At 36.8% G+C, this 21,365-nt stretch overlaps 2 non-coding genes across 2 annotated transcripts; one reads left to right on the top strand and one right to left on the bottom strand.

Moving 5' to 3' along the window:
- The first annotated feature begins 4,326 nt into the window (after positions 1-4,326).
- LOC128293372 (small nucleolar RNA R71) lies at positions 4,327-4,431 on the top strand. Its single transcript, XR_008283556.1, has one exon. It is a non-coding gene; the product is annotated as a small nucleolar RNA R71 (small nucleolar RNA).
- A 9,518-nt stretch (positions 4,432-13,949) lies between these two features.
- LOC128293400 (small nucleolar RNA R71) lies at positions 13,950-14,055 on the bottom strand. Its single transcript, XR_008283582.1, has one exon. It is a non-coding gene; the product is annotated as a small nucleolar RNA R71 (small nucleolar RNA).
- Between the last annotated feature and the right edge of the window lie 7,310 nt (positions 14,056-21,365).

The following is a 21,365-nucleotide window of genomic DNA, read 5'->3' as shown; positions in this document are numbered from 1 at the left end:
CCACATTGGCTCGTTTTCTCCGTTTTTGTCCCGTTTCTCGGTCCTTTTACTCTCCTATGCTCACTTAAGTATAAAACATGAAATTAAAGCATTAGGAGCATATAATTCACCAAATCTAAGGAGAAATCATCCATAAAATGTGTTAAGCATGGGGTAAAAATTTGTATAAATTACGGTTTATCAAATACCCCCACACTTAAGCATTTGCTTGTCCTCAAGCAAAACCCTCAACTCATAATCAAAATAAATTCTTCTCTATTTATAATCTCTATCAATAATATCTCAAAATAATCCATAATTACTCATACATTGAAAATTCAACTAAAAGTACATCAAAGTTTCAAAAATTCCAAGTTGAGAATTTTATCACGAAAACATAGGTGACTCCCCTCATCTAAGTAATTACCTTTAATCAAAATATCATAGAGTTTAACATCCTCACTAAAGATTCACTCAAATCACTCAAGGTGTTTAAAGAAATCAATAAAAGCACTCATTAGTCAATATGAAAAGTTATTACCATAGGCTTGCTTGAAAATCAAATCTCCACCACTATAAATTGAGCAGATACATCAATAAAAAAGGACTTTTAAAGGGTTGTAACATGGCTTTGGTTAGGGGTGTCGTTACAAGCTGAAAGAAGATGTTAGAATTGAGATTGAATTGAAAAATTACCTAGCTAGAAAAATAACTAGTTATCAGTTGACTACAAGTAAGCTTCTTCTCAAAATATGGAATTAACACTCAAGCTCAGAAATGATGAATTACTACTAATATGTATTGAAGTAATATATATATTTTAAGAACAAGTCAAATATTTAGAAGAACAAGACATAGCTAAGCAATTAGTTCAAATCAAATCTCGACAAAAATAGGGATCAAATTAGGGGATTTCAACAATAATGGGTTTTGAGTTAATATTGAGGGTAAATCAATTAATGGTTTGTTAGGCTCAAAGGGGTTCACTAAGGGTTAATTATGAGGGTAGGCTTTTGTGGAGTGAGTGGGTTAAACCTAAGGGCCTTTATCATTTTGACATATCAAATCAAATGGTGTGGTCTTGACATGCATAATTAAGGAGGTTCTAGAATAACAATTTAATACTGACTCACTCATAATGAAAGTGAGCACGAAAGAAATAATAGATGCTCTTAAAGGCTCAAGATCTCACAAAAATTATGGCTTTTTTGATGTTTAACTTGTGAATTCCAGCTAATACCTAAACTTAGGGAAACAACCTAAAAGTTTTTTATTCTTTAAATATCAACTTATCATGCTTGATTCCCTAATGTCTTTAAAGTTTTAAACAATCAATCCATAATTGCCTATGTTTTAATTCAAGACATATCAATAAAAATCATAAATTAATTAAAATTCATTCTAATAGTGATATGAGTGATTCATGTTAGAATAAGACAAAATTCAGGGATTTCTAGTAATGATATGAAAGACCCCCTACACTTAAGATGTACATTTCCCTCAATGTATAAAGATAGATATATTGAAAAGTATAGATATATAATCATAAGAGACGGAGAGAGGTGAAACTTCTTGAATGATAAATGGACTCCTTGAATTGGAGTTATGAAGAATAATTAGCCAAAGCAATGATGAGAGTGGAGGAGGATACTCCGATGGTGGTAAAGGTTCATTAGTCCATAAGTCCTGCGCCATTGGAGTTTTTAGTTCCTGTTTGATGATGAGCTTTGGAGCTCTTTATGACTGTGATAAAATCAGGAACTCTTTAGGAAAAATAATGAAGCATAATTACTCGTAATGAAATAGCTAAAAATAAAAATTGTAAAAACTCAAGATAAAATAGTATTAACAGGAAATAAAAAGTAATTTCAAAATATAAGGATAAAGCTAAAATATATAATAGGTGTTTATAGAGAAATTGGGGCACACGGCCGTGGGGCACGCCCGTGTGCCTTTGTTTCAGCCCATGTGTTTCGTGGTGTTCAAAATTGGACGCATTGGTGTGCACGGCCGTGTCAACCTTCGTTCACTTCTCCCACGCCCGTGTATGAAGTCATACGCCCGTTTTATTATGACAGTGTCGACCACGGGGGCTGGGCACGGGCATGTCAAACGCCCGTGCTAATTTGACAGGTTTGCCCATGGTTTCAAAACACGATCGTGTCTCAAGCTCGTGGCAACTTATCGTATCCCGTGTTGGGGAAATTTTTTTCCCTATTTTCACACAGCCTAAGGCACGCCCGTGTGCCTGGCCGTGTGGTCTTTAGAAAGCCTACGTTCCATGATTCGGTTAGTACGTTAGATGTTAAAAACTAAAATTCAAAGAAATTAATACTGTTAGTGCTCGGGTTGCCTCCCGAGAAGCACTTATTTATAGTCTAAGCTCGACTTACCTTTCTAGTATGTGATCATGGTGGATCGAGGAGTTTACACTCCTCATCCCTGCTATCAATTTTATCAACATAAGGTTTAAAATGAGTACTATTTACCTTGGACGTGCCAAATTTAGGGTGATTTACCTCGACCGTACCGTATGGAAAAATGTTAATTGCCGAATTTGAGGCAATTCGAGGATCTGTTGCATCTAATAGTACTTTGTCTCCAACTTTAAGTTGATTTTTGGAGGAATTAAGCTCATCATGGCGTTGTTTTGGTTTATCATGTTTTCTCGATTTGTGTGTCCGCCATTCATCTAGCTCCTCAATTTGTAACCTTCGTTCTTCATGGATAGGTTCTTTCTTGTTGCTTGGCTTATGTATGTTCTTCGAACCTGTTTCCTGGAAAGAAGGTTGTACCATATGGTTAGTTTTAGCCGAATGATTTGTACAGTCACCTTCGATTTTTGATGTGTTATTCGAATTACGGGCTTGAAGGGTGATTGTTTCGTCTCCCACACGAAGTGTGAGTTCACTTGTGCCAATATCAATAATCGTTCTGGCGGTTGCTAAAAAGGGCTTTCTTAAAATTAAGGGGACGTTGCTATCCTCCTCTGTGTCTAGAACAACGAAATCAACTGGGAATATAAATTTGTCAATTTTAACGAGTACATCTTCAATAATACCCCTAGGAAATTTGATAGTTTTATCTGCTAATTGAATGCTCATCCTAGTTTGTTTGGGTTTCCCTAGACCTAGTTGCTTAAACATTTTGTAAGGCATAACATTGATACTAGCCCCTAAATCAGCCAACGCGTTATTAACATCTAAGCTACCAATTAAACAAGGAATTGTAAAACTCCCTAGATATTTTAGTTTGTTGGGCAGCTTATTCTGTAGAATGGCTGAGCAGACCGCGTTCAACTCCACATGCAATGCTTCATCTAACTTCCATTTATTTTCTAGAAGCTCCTTTAAAAACTTAACTGCGTTTGGCATCTAGGAAAGGGCTTCAATAAACGGTAAGTTAATATGTAGTTTCTTTAAAAGTTTAAGGAATTTACCAAATTGTTCATCTCAGCGGTCTTTCCTTGTCGCATTGAGGTATGGCACACGAGGTTTGTATTCTGTAATTATCGGCTTTGGCTCATTGTGGCCTACCTCATCCTTACCTTTGCTTACCACCGTTTCTGGCCTTGGTTCTGCAACTAGCGTTTCCTCATCTTGAATGGCAATTGCGTTGAGTTGCTTCCTTGGGTTAGATTTAGTGTTGCTTAGCAGGCTACCTTGTTGTCGTTCTAAAGTTAACTTGGCGAGCTGTCTAATCTGAGTTTCGAGCCCCTGGATTGATGCTTGTTGATTTTTGAGTGCTGTCTCAGTATTCTAAAAATGAGTTTCTGACACCGAGATGAATTTGGTTAGCATCTCCTCAAGTTTCGGCTTTTTCTCCTGCTGGTACGGTGGTTGCTGAAAGCCTGGAGGAGGTGGTGGTCTCTGATTTCCTTGGCCTCCCCATGAAAAATTTGGGTGGTTCCTCCAACCTGCATTGTAAGTATTGCTATAAGGATTGTTTTGAGATTGAGGATTGTTACCCATGTAATTTAACTGCTTGTTCTCTATGTTGTGGCCATAAGGTGGGTATTCTGAACTACTTTATCTGCCTCCACTTGCTTCGCACTGCATTACTGGGTGAACCTATGAAGAACTAAGAAAACCATCAATTTTCTTATTCAAGAGTTCTACTTGATTAGAGAGCATGGTGACTGAATCGGCGTTATAAACGTCGGTTGTTTACATTGGCTTTGTCCTCATGACTTGCCACTGATAGTTACTCAGTGACATCTCTTCTATAAATTCATAAGCATCTTTAGGTGTCTTATTATTGATGGTTCCGCCAGCAGCTGCGTCAATCATTTGTCGAGTCGAAGGATTCAGGCCATTATGAAAGGTTTGAACTTGCAGCCAGAGTGGTAACCCATGGTGAGGGCATCTTTTCAAGAGGTCCTTGTATCTCTCCCATGCATCGTAAGTGTTTCTAAATCCATCTGCACAAAAGAAGAGATATCATTATGTAATTTAGCCATTTTAGCCGGTAGAAATTTTAATAAAAACTTTTCGATCATTTGTTCCCAAGTAGTGATTGGCCCTCGTGGTAATGAATTCAACTACTGTTTAGCTTTGTTTCTTAATGAAAAGGGAAACAATCGAAAGTGAATGGCATCATAAAAAACGCCATTGATTTTAAATGTGTCACAAAACTCTAAGAAATTTGCCAAGTGATTGTTTGGATCCTCATCCTGCAAACAATCAAACTGAACAAACTGTCGTATCATTTGAATTGTCTTAGGTTTTAGTTCAAATGTATTTGCAGCTACAGGAGGTCTAACTATGCTTGATTCAGTTCCTGTTAAATAAAGTTTAGCATAATCATACATATTGCGCAAAGCAAGATTCTGATTAACAGCAATCACATGAGGTAGCAGATTTTCTTGGTTTTCAGCCATCTCCTCGGTTGCGGTTGAAGTATCATCCTCTTACTCTTCTGTGTATCGTAAGCTTCGCCTTATTTCTCTTTGGTTTCTTTGAACTGTGCGATTGATCTCACTATCAAACAGTAATGGTCCTGATGGATTTCTTCTGGTCATAAACTAGAAAAACCTGTCAGAAGAAAATAAATGAAAAATTAGAAAAAAAAATTAAATTGCAATAAAAGTAAAATGGCTAAAGTAATAAAAATCGAGTGTTCCTAATATCCTAGTTCCCCGAAAATGGCGCCAAAAACTTGATTGTGTGATATTCATAACAGATTTTAAATATTTATAAATGAATCGTTCTTGAGACTAACTTATTATCACGATTAAGGCAAGTGTACCTATTGAACAGTAGTATAGTTCAGCAAGATCAGATTGTCGAACCCAAAGGAACTACGAGTACTAGTATTTACTTCATTTTTATTATCTAGCCTAAAAATTAAGAGGTTTGGTTATCTAAACTAATTCCTAACTAAGAATGCACAGAGAGAAAAATTGGGAAAACACTTTTGGGAAAATTCGATTGATTAAGACAATACCTAAGGAAAAATCCACCTAGGCTTCACTTGTTATTTAACCTTAAATCAGACGATTTATTCATTTGACTTGATCCGTAGAAATCCCTAAGTTATATTATTATCTCTCTCGAGATTAATAACGTCTAACCCTAGGTTGAATAATTAAAATCTCTTTCTAATTAACACCCTGAATTGCATTAACTCGATCTATGGATTCCCTTATTAGGTTTCACCCTAATCTGGTAAAATCTTATCACCCTATCTCTAGGCGTGCAATCAACTCTGCTTAATTATGACAAATTTACTCTTAGACAGGGTCTATTCCTCTTCTGAATAAGAGCTTAACTTGAATCAATATCCTGGAATATCAAAACAAGAATTAAGAACACATAATTAAGAACAAGTCAAATATTTATCATACAATTCAGATAATAATAACAAGATCAATCTTAGGTTTCATTCCTCTTAGGTATTTAAGGGGGTTTAGTTCATACTTATGAAAGAAAACATCTCAAAAGCAAAAAGATAACAAAACATAAGAAAACCCAAAACTCCTGAAGGAACATGAAGGGAGATCTTCAGTCTTGATGATGAATCTGGCTTTTGAGATGGATCAATCTGCTTCCCTTGAGTAATTCCTTGCTTCCTAACCTCCGTCCCCCATTTAAGTGCCTCATCAGGTGTTTAAATAGGCTTTTGAATGCCTAAGAGCCCTCAAAATTGGCCTTTTCTGAATTGGACTAAACTTGGGCTCGGCAGGGACACGCCCGTGTACGATTACTTAAGGTCGTGGTTAAGGCTGTTAAATGGGCACAGGCGTGTGATCTACCCGTGTAAATCATGCTTCAACCTTGCCAAAGGGACACGACCGTGCAGTTAACCCGTGTGAAGAGGTTCAGGTCATGCCAGAACTTGTTAAACCTACACAGGCATGTGGTCTACCCATCTGGTAAACTCTAGGCCGTGCTGATTTCCCACGTTGGCCCCCTTTTTTTTCGTTTTTGTCCCGTTTCTAGATCCTTTTACTCTCCTATGCTCACCTAAGTATAAAACATGAAATTAAAGGATTAGGATTATCTAATTCACCAAATCTAAGCAGAAATCATCAATAAAATGTGTTAAGCATGGGGTAAAAATATGTATAAATTACGGTTTATCAATATTCAATCCAGTTACAATAGCATGCTAAAATATAAATATACATCACATATGGGTAAAATATTCATCTTACCATAAAAGGGAAAAACAATCATTTTACCACATAAGGGCAAAACAGTCATTTTACCTCATAAGGGCAAAATAATCATTTTACCCTAAAAGGGCAAAACAGTCATTTTACCTCATAAGGGCAAAACAGTTATTTTACCTTATAAGAGCAAAACTGTCATTTTACCCTACAAGGGCAAAACAGTCATTTTACCCTATAAGGGCGAAACAGTCAGTTTACCTCATAAGGGCAAAATAGTTATTTTACCTCATAAGGGAAGAACAGTCATTTTACCCCATAAGGGCAAAGTAATCATTTTATCGATTAATGGTCCAGGTATGCTTACCAACGTAACAGAAGGTCCATAGTCGTTTCGGGCGACATGTGCAACCTTAACAGTCAAACAGAGAAAATGGGCCAAAGGCCTGTATTGTGAGCCCATGTGGGCTCACATAGCCCAGAAATGGCCTTGGCCATGTAGATTACACAGCGTGGCCCAATATTCTCCACACGTTCGTGTGGTTTACTAGTGTGGGGTGCACATGCCCATGGGGCCTACACAGCCCATTCTGGCCCACTATGGCCCAAATCGACCTCAGACCATGAAATCGCTCATGGCCAACCTTAATGATCTTACGCCCATATTAGGCATTCGGATCTTCACACGAGCGATCGAGCGCTCGTGTAGCGTCGACAGTCACTTATTTCAGCTTTTGCTGATCTACGATTATGGCAGTGTTGTCACACACCTGATTGTGAAAACGTGCAAATAAACCACTGGCGCTCTAACCCTAGATTCAAACACAATCTGCCATCAGTCCTTTTTTAATAAAAAAATCAATAATCCTTTTTGTTGTAATACTTATCAAAGAGATTCTAATCACTTGCCTTGGTCGATCGACGAAAGATCGCACACTTAATCCGTTACAAGCGACAGACCACAAACCCTTTTAGAGATATCGTGCAATACATTCGAGACTTAATAACCTAATCCATTTAATAAGTAACAACACTACTTACAATGCTTGAGACATAACTTCTGCCCTTACTGCAATACTTACCAACCAAAAGCAACTCACGTCGGATAGAACCAACTGCTAGGAGAAGAAAAGTCGACAGAAGTGGAAGGATGGAAAGACCAAGTATTCGACCAAGGGAAATTAATAAATTATAAATTATACATATTTTTACCCCATGTTTAATGCTTTTTATAGATGATATCTCAATAGAATTAGTGAATTCGATACTCCTAATGCTTTAATTTCATGTTTTGTACTCAGGAGAGCACCAAGAGTCAAAAGGAGCCAAAAGCAAGCCAAAAAGGACAAAACAGACCAAATTGAGAAGATGACAGAGCCTAAGCCTTGCCACTCGGGCAGCTCACACGCCCGTGTCTTTCGAGGGTGTCGACCAAGGCTTTCACGATTCACACGGCTTGGCCATTGACCCACACGACCGTGTGCAATTCAACGGATCGAACATGGCCTGGCAATCACGTCACACGGCCGTGTCACGTGGGCATGTCCCTGCCGAACTCAAGTTAAGTCCAATTCAAAAAAGGCCACTTTAGAGGGTTTCTAGGCATTCCAGAGCCTAAAAATACACACTAAAGGAGGAGGAAAAGGGAGACGGAGAAGGGGAGGTAAGGAATTACCCCAAGGAAGCCGATTAATCCATCTCAGAAGCCGGATTCATCATCAAGACTGAAGATTTCTCCTTAATTTCCCTTCAAGAGTTTTGGATTTTCTTTATGTTTTGTATTCTTTATTCTTCTGATATGTTTTCTTATTTAGTTATGAACTAAATCCCCTAAATACCTAAAGGGAATGAAACCTAAGATGAATCTTGTTATTAGTTTCTGAATCGTATGATAAATATTTAACTTGTTCTTAATTATGTGTACTTAATTCTTGTTTTGATATCCCAGGATACTGATTCAAGACATGCTCTTATTCAGAGGAGGAATTGACCCTGTCCAAGATTACTTTTGTCATAATTAAGCGGAGTTGATTACGCGCCTAGAAATAGGGTGACAAGATTTTGCCGGATTAGGGTGAAACTGTGACAGCCCTAAAGTGACCCTAGTCGGAAAGCGGTTTCGGGACCGCTAAACTGAGTCACCAAATTATTTGGATGTGATATTTATGGTCTTAAATATGTGAATATGAATGTGCAAAAAAAATTTTTAAGCTTCGATTTAGTTAATTGCATGTGAATCGAGTACATAGGACTTATGTGAGAAAATTTAGAAATGTGCTAGGCAAATGTAAAATGGCCTATCAATACATGTGGGAAAGTGTTTGTCCTTGCATGTCAAATTAGCCAAATTGAAGCATAGTGGCCGGCCATGCTATGGGTGGAAACATGTCACAAACATGTTGGGTTAGTGATGTATGTAAGGAAGAATTAAATAATGAAAGGGAGGAGTGATGAAAAAAAAAAATGGTCTCATCCATGCCCCCCCCCCTTTTTGCCGTGAATGGAAGAAAGAAAACAAAGAAAAAAATGTTTTGTTCATCCTTGAACATCCTTGGCCAAATAGAGGAAAGAAAGGAAGGGGAGGAGCTTGAGAAAATCGGCTATGGTGATTTGCTAGACAAAGGTATGTGTGATGTTGTCCATGAGATGCATGCATGTTTTAGTTGGTAGCTTGAGTTCTACCTAGCCTATGGTCTAAATCTTGCTAGGTGATGGAAATGACACTCGGCCATGGATGCATCATTCTTGCTTGGTGTTGATGTCATTTACATGCTAAAAATGAAGCTTTGTAATGATGCATGTGATGGTGGATTGATGTTTTAAGGTTTAATAGAGTTTAAGCTAGTAAATACTTAATTTTTGGTATTTATATGAGAAAGAGATGAACTTGAAATTTTTGAATTTACATGAATAAATCTTTTGGTTTGTCTTAGTATTAAATTGAAGGGAATGCCATAGGTGCTTGAATGTACTAACTAGATATTGTTGTATATACATCTCTCAATAGGTTCGGCTTTGTGCATGAATTTGGGGGATTAAACCTTGAATGATGTTATGTATAAGTTTCGACTATGAATCTTTGTGTTTAATTTCTTTATGTGTTGATGCTCAAATTGAAAAAGGGATGTTAGTTATGTTATAACATTTGTTTAATAATGAAAGGACATGAGCTTAAAGCTTGAGTAGCATTCGGTATTAGAGTAAGTTAAAATTTGTTAGAAAATAACTCCCAAGTTAGTGAATCACGAGTTAAGAAAGGGATTTGGGTTGAATATATATATATATGTATCCGACAATGGGATAAAATGTGATTGTTAAGTGAATAATATTAGTTAAGTACTTAAGCAAATCTATTGTTTTACTTAAGCTTAAGAGCAAAGAGGATCAAGTCGGATGGGGAAAATAGAAAGTAAACGAATAGCCGTGGACATCTAATAAATCGACCACATCCGAGGTAAGTTTTAAGCGATTAATCGTTGAGTAAATTCAATCATAATAGGACATAATGAGTTGATTTGATAAGATATGATGTGGCTATGATATGTCTTAAGCCCAAATGGTAAGTTCATAAGTGTTTGGACTTGGAAAGTTAAGAGCAAATTGTAATAAATTGCTTGGACAGCAGCAGTAATGTGATTTTATAAAATCACTATAAATTGTTGGTGTGGAATTATAGGCTGAATAAAACATGAAATCAAAGCTTAGTTGGTCTAGTTTCTTATAAAAGAGACCGTGGAAGCAAAGAAAATTCCTATGAAGAGATATCTAAAGTTGTGCGGGACAGTGTCGGAATGACTCCGAAATCCCCTGTTCTGTTTTTGGAAAATCATTATAATTTGTACAAAAATGGTTATGAGATAAGATTTATATGCTTAGACTCCTTAATGAGTCTAGTTTCAAATGAAATCAATTAAAACATACTTTGAATTCTGTACAATGAGAATTTTGATTTGTAGTGAAGACTGGTCAGGTTTGTCAAACAGTGAAACAGGGGAAACTTTAAGAAAAATATGGTATTGATTGGCCAAACCAAAAATTCTGAAAATTTCATGGATGGAAGATATGTGAGTCTATATTCTGAGAAAATTAACGGCAAGTGATTTGGAGTCTTGTAGCTCCAAGTATAAATAATTTAGTGACCATTGCTCAGGAAAACAGCTCGTAGCGAATATGTGATTTTGTTGTGATTTTGTTTTAGTTGCTCATAAGCTATTGATTGATCCCATATTGAATTCTAAAGTGTGATATTGGAAAATGATACATGAGTGTTAGATGGATCTTTGATATCAAGATTCGTGAAAATGTATATATATGTGATGAGGCCTAATGGCCGATGTGATGAATGTGAAAATGTATGTATATGTGATAAGGCCTAATGGCCGATGTGATGAATGTGAAAATGTATATATATGTGATGAGGCCTAATGGCCGATGCGGTGAATGTGAAAATGTAGGTATATGTGATAAGGCCTAATGGCCGATGTGATGAATGTGAAAGTATATGTATATGTGATAAGGCCTAATGGCCGATGTGGTGAATGTGAAAGTGTATGTATATGTGATAAGGCCTAATGGCCGATGTGATGAATGTGAAAGTGTATATATATATGTGGTAAAGCCGAATGGCTAATGTGAATGTTGTAACATGTGATTAAGTGTACATGAAACTTGAAATATGTTCCGGTGAGACCCGATGACTACGTGTGGAGATTATGTCCTGCACGACCCGATGACTACGTGTGGAGATTATGTCGGGTAAGACTTCGTAATAAGAATTGCTTATAAATATACGCAATGCGAAAGGTTAAACAGGTATGTACTCCAAGTTTACATGTGAGCTTGATTTAAACTAAACCATAAGGTAGTTATGTGATGTATACGAGAGAAATCTATGAGGCTACTCCCATGATTATGATGAGATGTGCATATTCGGAAAAAGGGATGGTATGCCCGAAGGAAGAGTGAAATAAAAATACGAACAACTATGTTATAATTTAATTGTTATCTGTTGACACTGCTTAAAACTTACTAAGCATTGTAATGCTTACTCCGTTTACTCTGCTTCTCTCGCCTTATAGGTCTCATTGCGAAGCTACTGTGCTCGGGATCGTCAAGAACTAGTCACACTATCGCTATCCTTTGTTTGGTACTGCTACGTTTTGGAATATCTTATGGCATGTATAGAATAGACTATTAGTGAGAGGATATCATGGTTAATGTATAGGACTACCCTTTGCTGTTTTTCAAGTACGTTTTGTGATGTATGTATGTACGACCATGCGAAAATGGCTCGTAAAAGTGGAGTATGGCATTAGACCATTTGTGTTTATGTATATATGTATGGTTTCATGATGTGACTACGGACTGAATGGAAGTGTTGGGCAAATGATTAGCCATTGGAATGGCTAAATATGATTATATGTGGACCTATGTATGACAAAACTCTAGTTGGTCCATGGAAACTAAGAGATAGGTAAAGTTTACCTTGAAAATGATGATCTTGGCAGAAGAAGTGGTGTGGATTTGAAAAATCATTAAAATTTGTAGGAATGGAATTAAATATTGAAATTATGTAAATGAACCTTGACGAATCTACTTTCATATGGAAGAAACGAAACGGTCATATGAGTTGTATGTTAAGAGATATTAAAGTTCTCGTGAAACAGGGCCAGAACGGTTTCTGGATCCCCTGTTCCGAATTTGGAAATTCATTATAAATTAACCAGAGATAATTAGGAGTCATTCCATACATGTATAGATTCCTCTATGAGTCTAGTTTCTATAGAAACAAACGGCATCAGTATTGAAGACCTGTACAGGGAGATATCCAATTCGTAACGTACGAAGGTCAGTGTAGTCGATCCCTGCAACAGGGGAGACTTTAACTAATAAACTGTACTAATTGGCAAGACCAAAAATTCTAGAAAAAATTTTGTAGATGGACATATGAGTCTAGTTTCAGGGAAAAATTACGAATCTGATTTTTGAGTTGTGTAACTCTAGTTATGATTTTTAAGGTGACAGTGACGCAGTTAGCCAGTCATCTGGAAAAATTTTTAATTGGACTGCGAGAGTAAATGAATTAGTCGGTTAGCACCTCGTGTTCGACTTCGGTAACGGTCTCGGGTACGGGGTGTTCTAGAAACCTAATAAGGGGGATCCATAGATCGAGTTAATGCAACCCTAGAGTGTTAATTAGAGAAAAGTCTCAGTTATTCAATTTAGGGATTAGACATTATTAGTCTTGAATAGGGATAATAACATAACTTAGGGATCTCTACGGAACAAGTTGAATGAATACATCATTTAGTTCGGAGCCAGAATAACAAGTAAAGTCTAGATGGATTTTTCCTTAGGTATTGTCTCAAGTTAATCGATTTTCCCAAAAGCAATTCCCCAATTCTTTTCTCTGTGCGTTTTTAGTTTAGTTAATTAGTTTAATAAACAACCCCTCTTTATTTCTAGGTTAGATAATAAAAAGTTAGTTATTAATAGTACTTTTGGTTCCTTTGGGTACGATATCTCGGTCTTGCCATTACTATACTATTGTTCGATAGGTGCGCTTGCCTTTTTTTCGTGATCATAGTTAGTCTAGGTTTGATTTTCATTATAAATATTTATTACTTGTTACGAATCACGTGATCAAGTTTTTAGTGTCGTTGCCGGGGAACTGAAATATTAGGAATGCTAAATTTTTATTACTTTAGCCATTTATTTTTCTTACAATTTTATTTTTTTTTATTATTTATTAATTTATTTTTTTCTCTCTTGGCAGGTTTTTATAGTTTATGATTAGAAGAAACCCGTCGAGACCATTAGTTTTTAAAGAAGAAATTGATCGTACAATTCGAAAAATCAAAGAGAAATAAGGTGCAGCTTAAGATACACTGAGAACAAGCAAGAAGACAATACTCAACCTCCAATCGACGAGATGGCTAAAAACCAAGGCAATCAGCTACCTCCTATAATTGTGGCTAATCAAAATCCTGCTCTACGTACTATGTATGATTTTGCCAAACCTTCTTTAACAGGAACTGAATCTAGCATAGTTAGACCTGCTTAGCTGCAAATACTTTTGAGCTAAAACCTAACACTATTCAGATGATACAGTAATTCGTTCAGTTTGATGGTTTGCAGGATGAAGATCCCAACGCTCACTTAGCAAATTTCCTAGAATTTTGTGATACATTCAAAATCAATGGCATTTCTGATGATGTCATACGTCTTCGGTTGTTTCCCTTTTCACTGAGAAACAAAGCTAAACAGTGGTTGAACTCGTTACCATGAGGGTCTATCACTACTTGGGAACAAATGACCGAGAAATTTTTACTAAAATATTTTCTGCCGGCTAAAACAGCTAAATTACATAATGATATCTCTTCTTTTGTGCAGATGGATTTAGAAACACTTTACGATGCATGGGAGAGATACAAGGACTTACTGAGAAGGTGCCCTCACCATGGGTTACCACTTTGGCTGCAAGTACAAACATTCCACAATGGTATGAATCCCTCGACTCGGCAAATGGTTTGACGCAGCTACTGGCAAAACCATGAACAATAAAACACTGGAAGATGCCTATGCATTTATAGAGGAGATGTCACTGAATAACTATCAATGGCAAGTTATGAGGACAAAGCCAACGAAAATAGCCGCCGTTTATAACATCTATTCGATCAGCATGCTCTCTAATCATGTAGAACTTCTTAATAAAAATATTGATGGCTTACTTGGTTCTACACAGGTACATCCAGTAATGAGGTGTGACTCAAGTGGTGGAGGTGTGCATACAGAATACCAATCCTTCAATCCTACAATCGAAGAAGAACAAGTCAATTATATAGGTAACAATAACTTCCGATCTCAAAATAACCCATATAGTAATACTTATAATGCAGGTTGGAGGAACCACCCAAATTTCTCCTAGGTGGTCAAGTGAATCAAAAGCCACAAAATCCTCAGGGTTTTCAACAGCCACCTTATCAACAAGAGAAGAAACCAATCCTTGAAGAGATGCTTTCAAATTCATCTCAGTGTCAGAAACCCATTTCCAAAATACCGAGACAGCAATTAAAAATCAACAAGCATCGATCCAATGACTCGAAACTTAGCTAAGCCAGCTTTCCAAACTAATCTCGTAAAGACCACCAGGAAATTTACTTTGTAATACCAAATCAAGAGAGCATGTCAAAGGTGTTACACTAAGGAGTGGGAAAGTGTTAGCGGAATCTGAAAAGAAGTTAGCACAAGAAGCCATAGAAAGCGAAAGGAGGGAAGAAAAACTCGAAAATAGTGTCAAACCAGTGCTAGAGGAATACACACCACCGATTCCATATCCAGAAAAATTAAAAAAAGATCGCATTGATGTACAATTCGGTAACTTTCTTGAACTTTTTAAGCAATTACATATAAACTTACCTTTTGTTGAAGTTATCTCATAGATGCCTACATACGCAAAATTTTTGAAGGAGCTTTTAACAAATAAAAGGAAGTTCGAGGACTTATCTATAGTTGAACTCAACGAGGAGTGCTTCGCCATACTCCAAAATAAGCTACCAACCAAACTAAAAGATCTAGGAAGTTTTACTATCCCTTAATTAATGGGTAATCTGAATATTGAAAAAACACTAGCTGATTTAGGCGCTAATATTAATTTGATGCCCTATAAAATGTTCAAACAACTTGGTCTTGGGGAACCTAAACCCACTAGGATAAGTATTCAATTAGCCGATAGATCTGTTAAATATCCTAGGGGTATTATAGAAGACGTACTCGTAAAAGTAGATAAATTTATATTCCCTATTGATTTTGTTGTGCTTGAATGGATGATGATATGGAAGTACCGTTAATTTTAGGGCACCCATTCCTAGCCACTGCTAAAGCTGTGATTGACGTGGGTGACGATAAATTGGTACTTAGAGTAGGTGACGAGGAAATGATCTTTAAAATTTACGATGCTATGAGATTCTCTAGGGAACAGGATGATTCATGTTATTTCATTGACTCTATTGATCATATTACTTAAGACTCTTTTCAGGAAATTGTACAAGAGGAGACGACAAAACCGTATCCAGCTCAAGACGAAAAGATAGGTGAAAAACCTAATGACCATCCGTCAAGACAAGTAGAATATGAGGGTATTAAGATAAACGATGAACTTAAGCAAAAACCCTCGATTGAGGAGCCTCCCAAGCTGGAACTTAAACAATTACCAAACCATTTAGAATATGCATTCCTTGGAAATAATTCTACATTAACAGTTATCATTGCTTCTAATTTGCAACCCAAGGAGAAAGAGGAATTAATCCAAGTATTAAAAGAACATAAGAAGGCCATAGCATGGAAAATTTTTGACGTTAAAGGAATCAGTCCTTCTTTTTGCATCCATAAAATTTTAATGGAAGATGAATGCAAACCATGTGTGCAAGCTCAAAGACTTCTGAACCCCAACATGAAGGAAGCTGTAAAAGCCGAGGTAATTAAACTTCTAGATGCTGGAATTATTTATCCTATTTCTGATAGTTCTTGGGTAACTCCAGTCCAGGTTGTCCCCAAGAGAGGAGGCATGATGGTTGTGACCAACGAGAAGAATGAATTAATCCCAACAAGAACAGTTACAGGATGGAGAGTTTGCATAGACTACAGGAAACTGAATGACGCCACAAGAAAAGATCACTTCTCCTTACCATTCATTGACGAAATGTTAGAAAGATTATCCGGACACATGTATTACTGCTTCCTGGACAGACTCTCTAGTTACTTTCAAATCTTAATAGCTCCTGAAGATCAAGAAAAGACGTCATTCACATGCCCATATGGTACGTTTGCTTATCATAGAGTGCCTTTTGGATTATGTAATGCCCTGCTACTTTTCAGTGTTGTATGATAGCCATATTCAACGAAATCATGGAAGATATCATGGAAGTCTTCATGGATGATTTTTCGGTATTCGGTAACTCTTTCCATCTTTGCCTTAAAAATTTAAAACGAGTTTTAATAAGATGTGAGGAAACAAACCTTGTGCTTAACTGGGAGAAATGTCACTTCATGGTTCAAGAAGGTATTGTACTAGGGCATAAAATTTCTAGTAAAGGGATTGAGGTGGATAAATCTAAAATAGAAACAATCGAAAAATTACCACCCTTAGTTTAGTTAAGGCTATTAGAAGCTTTTTAGGACATGCTATTTTTTATAGAAGATTTATTAAGGAATTATCTAAAATAGCTAAGCCTTTAACTAAATTGCTAGAAAAAGATATACCTTTTAACTTCGATCAAGAATGTTTAGAAGCGTTTAATACTTTAAAGGATAAATTAATTAATGCTCCAATCATAATTGCACCTGATTGGAACTTGCCATTTGAACTAATGTGTGATGCGAGTGATTTACAGTAGGTGCAATACTGGGACAGCGAAGAGACAAGCATTTTCAACCTATCTATTACGCCAGTAAAACCTTAACGGCTGCACAAGAAAACTATACTACTATAGAAAAAGAGCTGCTAGCTGTGGTTTTTGCATTTGATAAATTTCGATCCTATCTCATATTGTCTAAAGTTGTTGTTCACACTGACCATTCCGCCCTTCGCTATCTTTTAACTAAAACCGATTCAAAACCTCGACTCATTCGATGGATTCTCCTTTTGTAGGAATTCGACTTGGAAATTCAGGACAAGAAAGGAGCTGAAAATCTCGCGACGGATCATCTGTCCAGGTTCGAGAAATCCAATACCAGAGAACTAGATGACGTGGAAATAAATGATTCGTTCCCTAAAGAATAATTTTTTTCTATATCTAACTCCGAGGTACCTTGGTTTGCAGACATCGTGAATTTTTTAACTGCTAACATTATCCCAAAAGGGTTAACACACCAGCAAAAGCAGTGATTCTTTAATGATGTGAAAAACTACTTTTGGGACGATCCATTTTTGTTTCGCAGATGTGCATATCAAGTCATTAGAAAATGTGTTACAGGACTAGAAATATAAAAAATATTGGAACACTGCCACTCAGGGCCAGCCGGAGGAGACTATAGTGGAACTAAGACCGCACACAAAATACTTGAATCAGGTTTTTTTTGGCCTTCGTTATTCAAAGATGCTATCGGGTATGTTACTTTATGTGACAAATGCCAACGGACAGGTAACATATCTAAACGTGATGAAATGGCTCAAAACTATATGCTTTCTTGTGAAATATTTGATGTTTGGGGTATCGATTTCATGGGCCCATGTCCAAATAGGTAGAAGCTCAAGCTCTACCTACTAATGATGCTAGAGTGGTTGTACGTTTCCTTAAAAAACTCTTTTTGAGATTTGGAACACCTAGAGCAATTATCAGTGACAGGGGCACTTGTTTTTGTAATACCCAATTTGAAAAAACCCTTAAGAAATATGGAGTTCATCATAGAACAGCCACCCTATACCATCCTCAAACTAATGGACAAGTTGAAGTAGCAAACCGAGAACTCAAAAGGATCCTTGAAAAAATGGTAGAATCAAACAGAAAAGACTGGGCAACAAAAGTAGACGATGCCTTATGGGCTTACAGAATTGCTTTTAAGACTCCTATAGGGACATCACCTTACAGACTTGTTTATGGATAAAGTTGTCATCTACCATTTGAACTAGAGCATAAAGCTTTTTGGGCTATTAAAATTTTAAACCTTGATCCCGAACTTGCAGGAAAAAACATGTTGATGCAGCTGAATGAGCTAGATGAATGGGGAGCCAATGCATACGAAAATTCATGCCTATACAAGGAAGCAACAAAGCAATGCCATGACGTTCATTTAAAGCAACGGAAACAATTTGAAGTTGGAGATCTCGTCTTACTATACAACTCAAGACTCAAATTATTTCCCGGGAAACTAAAATCACGATGGTCAGGACCCTTCGTAATTCAATCTGTTCATCCATATGGCACAATAGAGGTAAGTCACCCATCATACGGTACTTTCAAAGTAAACGGACACCGTCTCAAACTTTATAATGGTGAGGATTTTAAAGTCGATGGAGAGGAGCTATGACTCCACAAACCGCCCTGAGTATACTAACAAGGTAACAGTCGAGCTTAGACTATAAACAAGCGCTTCTCGAGAGGCAACCCGAGTACTAATGATTTTAAATTATTTTAAATTCAAGTTTTAAACATTTAGGTCACTAACAGAGTATTTGAAGCACAGGTCCTCAGCTCTACATGGTTGATAACATGGCCATGCTTAAGTCCGTGTGCCCAACATAGAGGGAAACACGGCCGTGCGGTACGGCCGTGTAAAAATAAGGTACATGATTTCCCCAAAACATGGGATGCGATAAATCCCCACGGCCGTGTGACATGGCCGTGGGTGAACTTGATAGGTGAACACGGGCATGGGAATGGAAAAACACGGGCGTTGTGACAGCCCAAAATAGACCCTAGCCGGAATGTGGTTTCGGGACCACAAAACCGAGGCATAACAATAATTTAAAATTTATTTCGATGCCTATAATATGTGAGTATTCATGTATGACATTTTTTGATGATTGATTTAGTGTTATAAGGGTGAATTTCACTAGAAAGGACTTGTGTGAGAAAATTTAGAATTGAGATAGGCAAATGTGGAAGTGGCCTATTGATGCACACTAGGAAATGTTGTCCTTGCATGTCAAATTCCCAAATTTGACTATAGTGGCGGCCATGGTGATGAATATGGGCAAAAGAAAACATGTTTCAAACATGTTTTGCTAGTGGTGCATGTTAGAAATAATAAAATAAGAGTATGAAAAAAAAAGAAAAAAAAAAAGTGTTCATCTTTCACCATTGCTCTTGGCCGAATGTCCTAAGGAAAGAAAAGAAAAATTTTGCTCATCCATTTTCACTTCTTGGCCGAAAATACTAAGGAAAAAGGGGGAGGATTTTTGCTTCATGCTTGGTTTGGAAGAGATCTAGAAGGAGATTTGGCTAAGTTTGCATCAAGATTAAGGTATGTATGAGGTTGTGTTAGGGGTTTCATGCATGTCTTGGTTGCTAACTTGATGTGCATGTTAGCCATGGCTCAAATCTTTGTTATGCCATGGAAATGGTATTTGGCCAAAGTTGTTATGGTGTTAATGCCATTGCATGCTAAATATCAAGCTTGATAATGATTCATGTGATGGTAGATTGAGGGTTCTTAGATTTTCTTTTAGCATTTTTGAATGAGATACTAAGTTCTTTGTTTAACCATGACCAAATTGAAACGGTATGGTGTTGTGGTATTCGGCCATGTTGTATCCATAAATATGATTCATGCATGTTGCATGGTGAGTAAGATTTAAGCTTTGGATATGTGTGTATATTTGGATATAAGCCACTTGAGAATTCGGCCATTGCACCTACATGAATATATGTTTGCACATGATGAATTGGTATGACATGTATACTATTTTGAGGTGTCTATTTGCTTGTGATGTTGTTTCGGTTATGAAATAAATGAGAGATGTGTATAGAACTACAATATGTAATGCGTTAATTAGGAAAATGTATGCTGTTTTTTTTTGTGTAGTATAAAGTGTAAAATTTGCCTCCACATAGACATGCATATTCGGCCAAAGGAAGTAGATTGGTGTGCATGTATTCGGTTAGAGGCAACCATATTGAAGCCTTATCTTGGCTTAGATTGTTGACCAAATGGGTAATAAGTGAGGAGGGTTGCCGAATATACAAATATACATATGCATGTGTAATTGAACTATAAATGTATAGCAAGATGATTAAACTAGTTTATTTATCTATTAAGCCCGAGAAGTTAAAGAAGGAGAAACAAGCAAGGGCAAAGCCAAGGACATCGAGTAGCCGGGTCGAAACCGTTATACTCAACACAAGGTAAGTCCTTAAGCACTTGTTGTGAGAACTCCTTGATAGATATTTTCTGAGTGATTCTCCTATTTATTATTATGATTATATGTACAAATTGAATTTAGTAAATTGCTTTACCATGATGAATTGACATAAGGCACAATGTGTGCAAAGACCATATGGCACTATGTGTGCGATTTACTATGGCACTATGTGTGCGATTCACTATGGCACTATGTGTGCGATTTACTATGGCACTATGTGTGCGATTCACTATGGCACTATGTGTGCGATTTACTATGGCACTATGTGTGCGATTTGCTATAGCACTATGTGTGCGATTTGCTATAGTCACATTCGGTTGTGGAAATAAATTGTGCATGAACGAGGTAAGTGATTGAGTTACTAACTAAATATCGAATTGGGATTGTACGGTGTACGCATAAAATTATCTAGTGCATTGTTGTTCCAACTTGAGGAAACGGATTCAAATCGATTGGGCTGACTTGTCGTTTGATTTGGTTGAAGGATTGGGCATGAGATCGAACCAAAATTTTAGAAATTGCAGTATAGTTTGATATGGCTGGAAACATCTATTTTGTATTATTTGATTATTCACTTATGATTGTTATTGTTGATGGTAGAGTAGTGCTTACGACCATCGAGTTATGTACTCATTTGGTGTGCTTATTTGTTGTTTATTTAGGTTCTTGATCCATTTTGCGTGCTCGGACTGTCATCGAAGTCATCACACCGTCTAGCGACTTTTTGGTATCTTCTTCTTAGATGGTTTAAGAAAACATTTCGCATGTATAGGCTATTATGTTTTGTTTGAACTCGGTATGTAAAATATTGCATAGCCATGCGAAAATGGCTTATGAATGTTTTGAGCATAATGTTATAATTATTTGGTATGTATATGCTCATTAAGAGGCATGGAAGTGTTTGGCAATGACCAG

Source organism: Gossypium arboreum, chromosome 5, assembly GCF_025698485.1.
Source record: "Gossypium arboreum isolate Shixiya-1 chromosome 5, ASM2569848v2, whole genome shotgun sequence".
Lineage (NCBI taxonomy): Eukaryota > Viridiplantae > Streptophyta > Magnoliopsida > Malvales > Malvaceae > Gossypium > Gossypium arboreum.
Note: the sequence above shows the minus strand (reverse complement) of the source record. Positions and strands in the feature narration are given on the sequence as shown.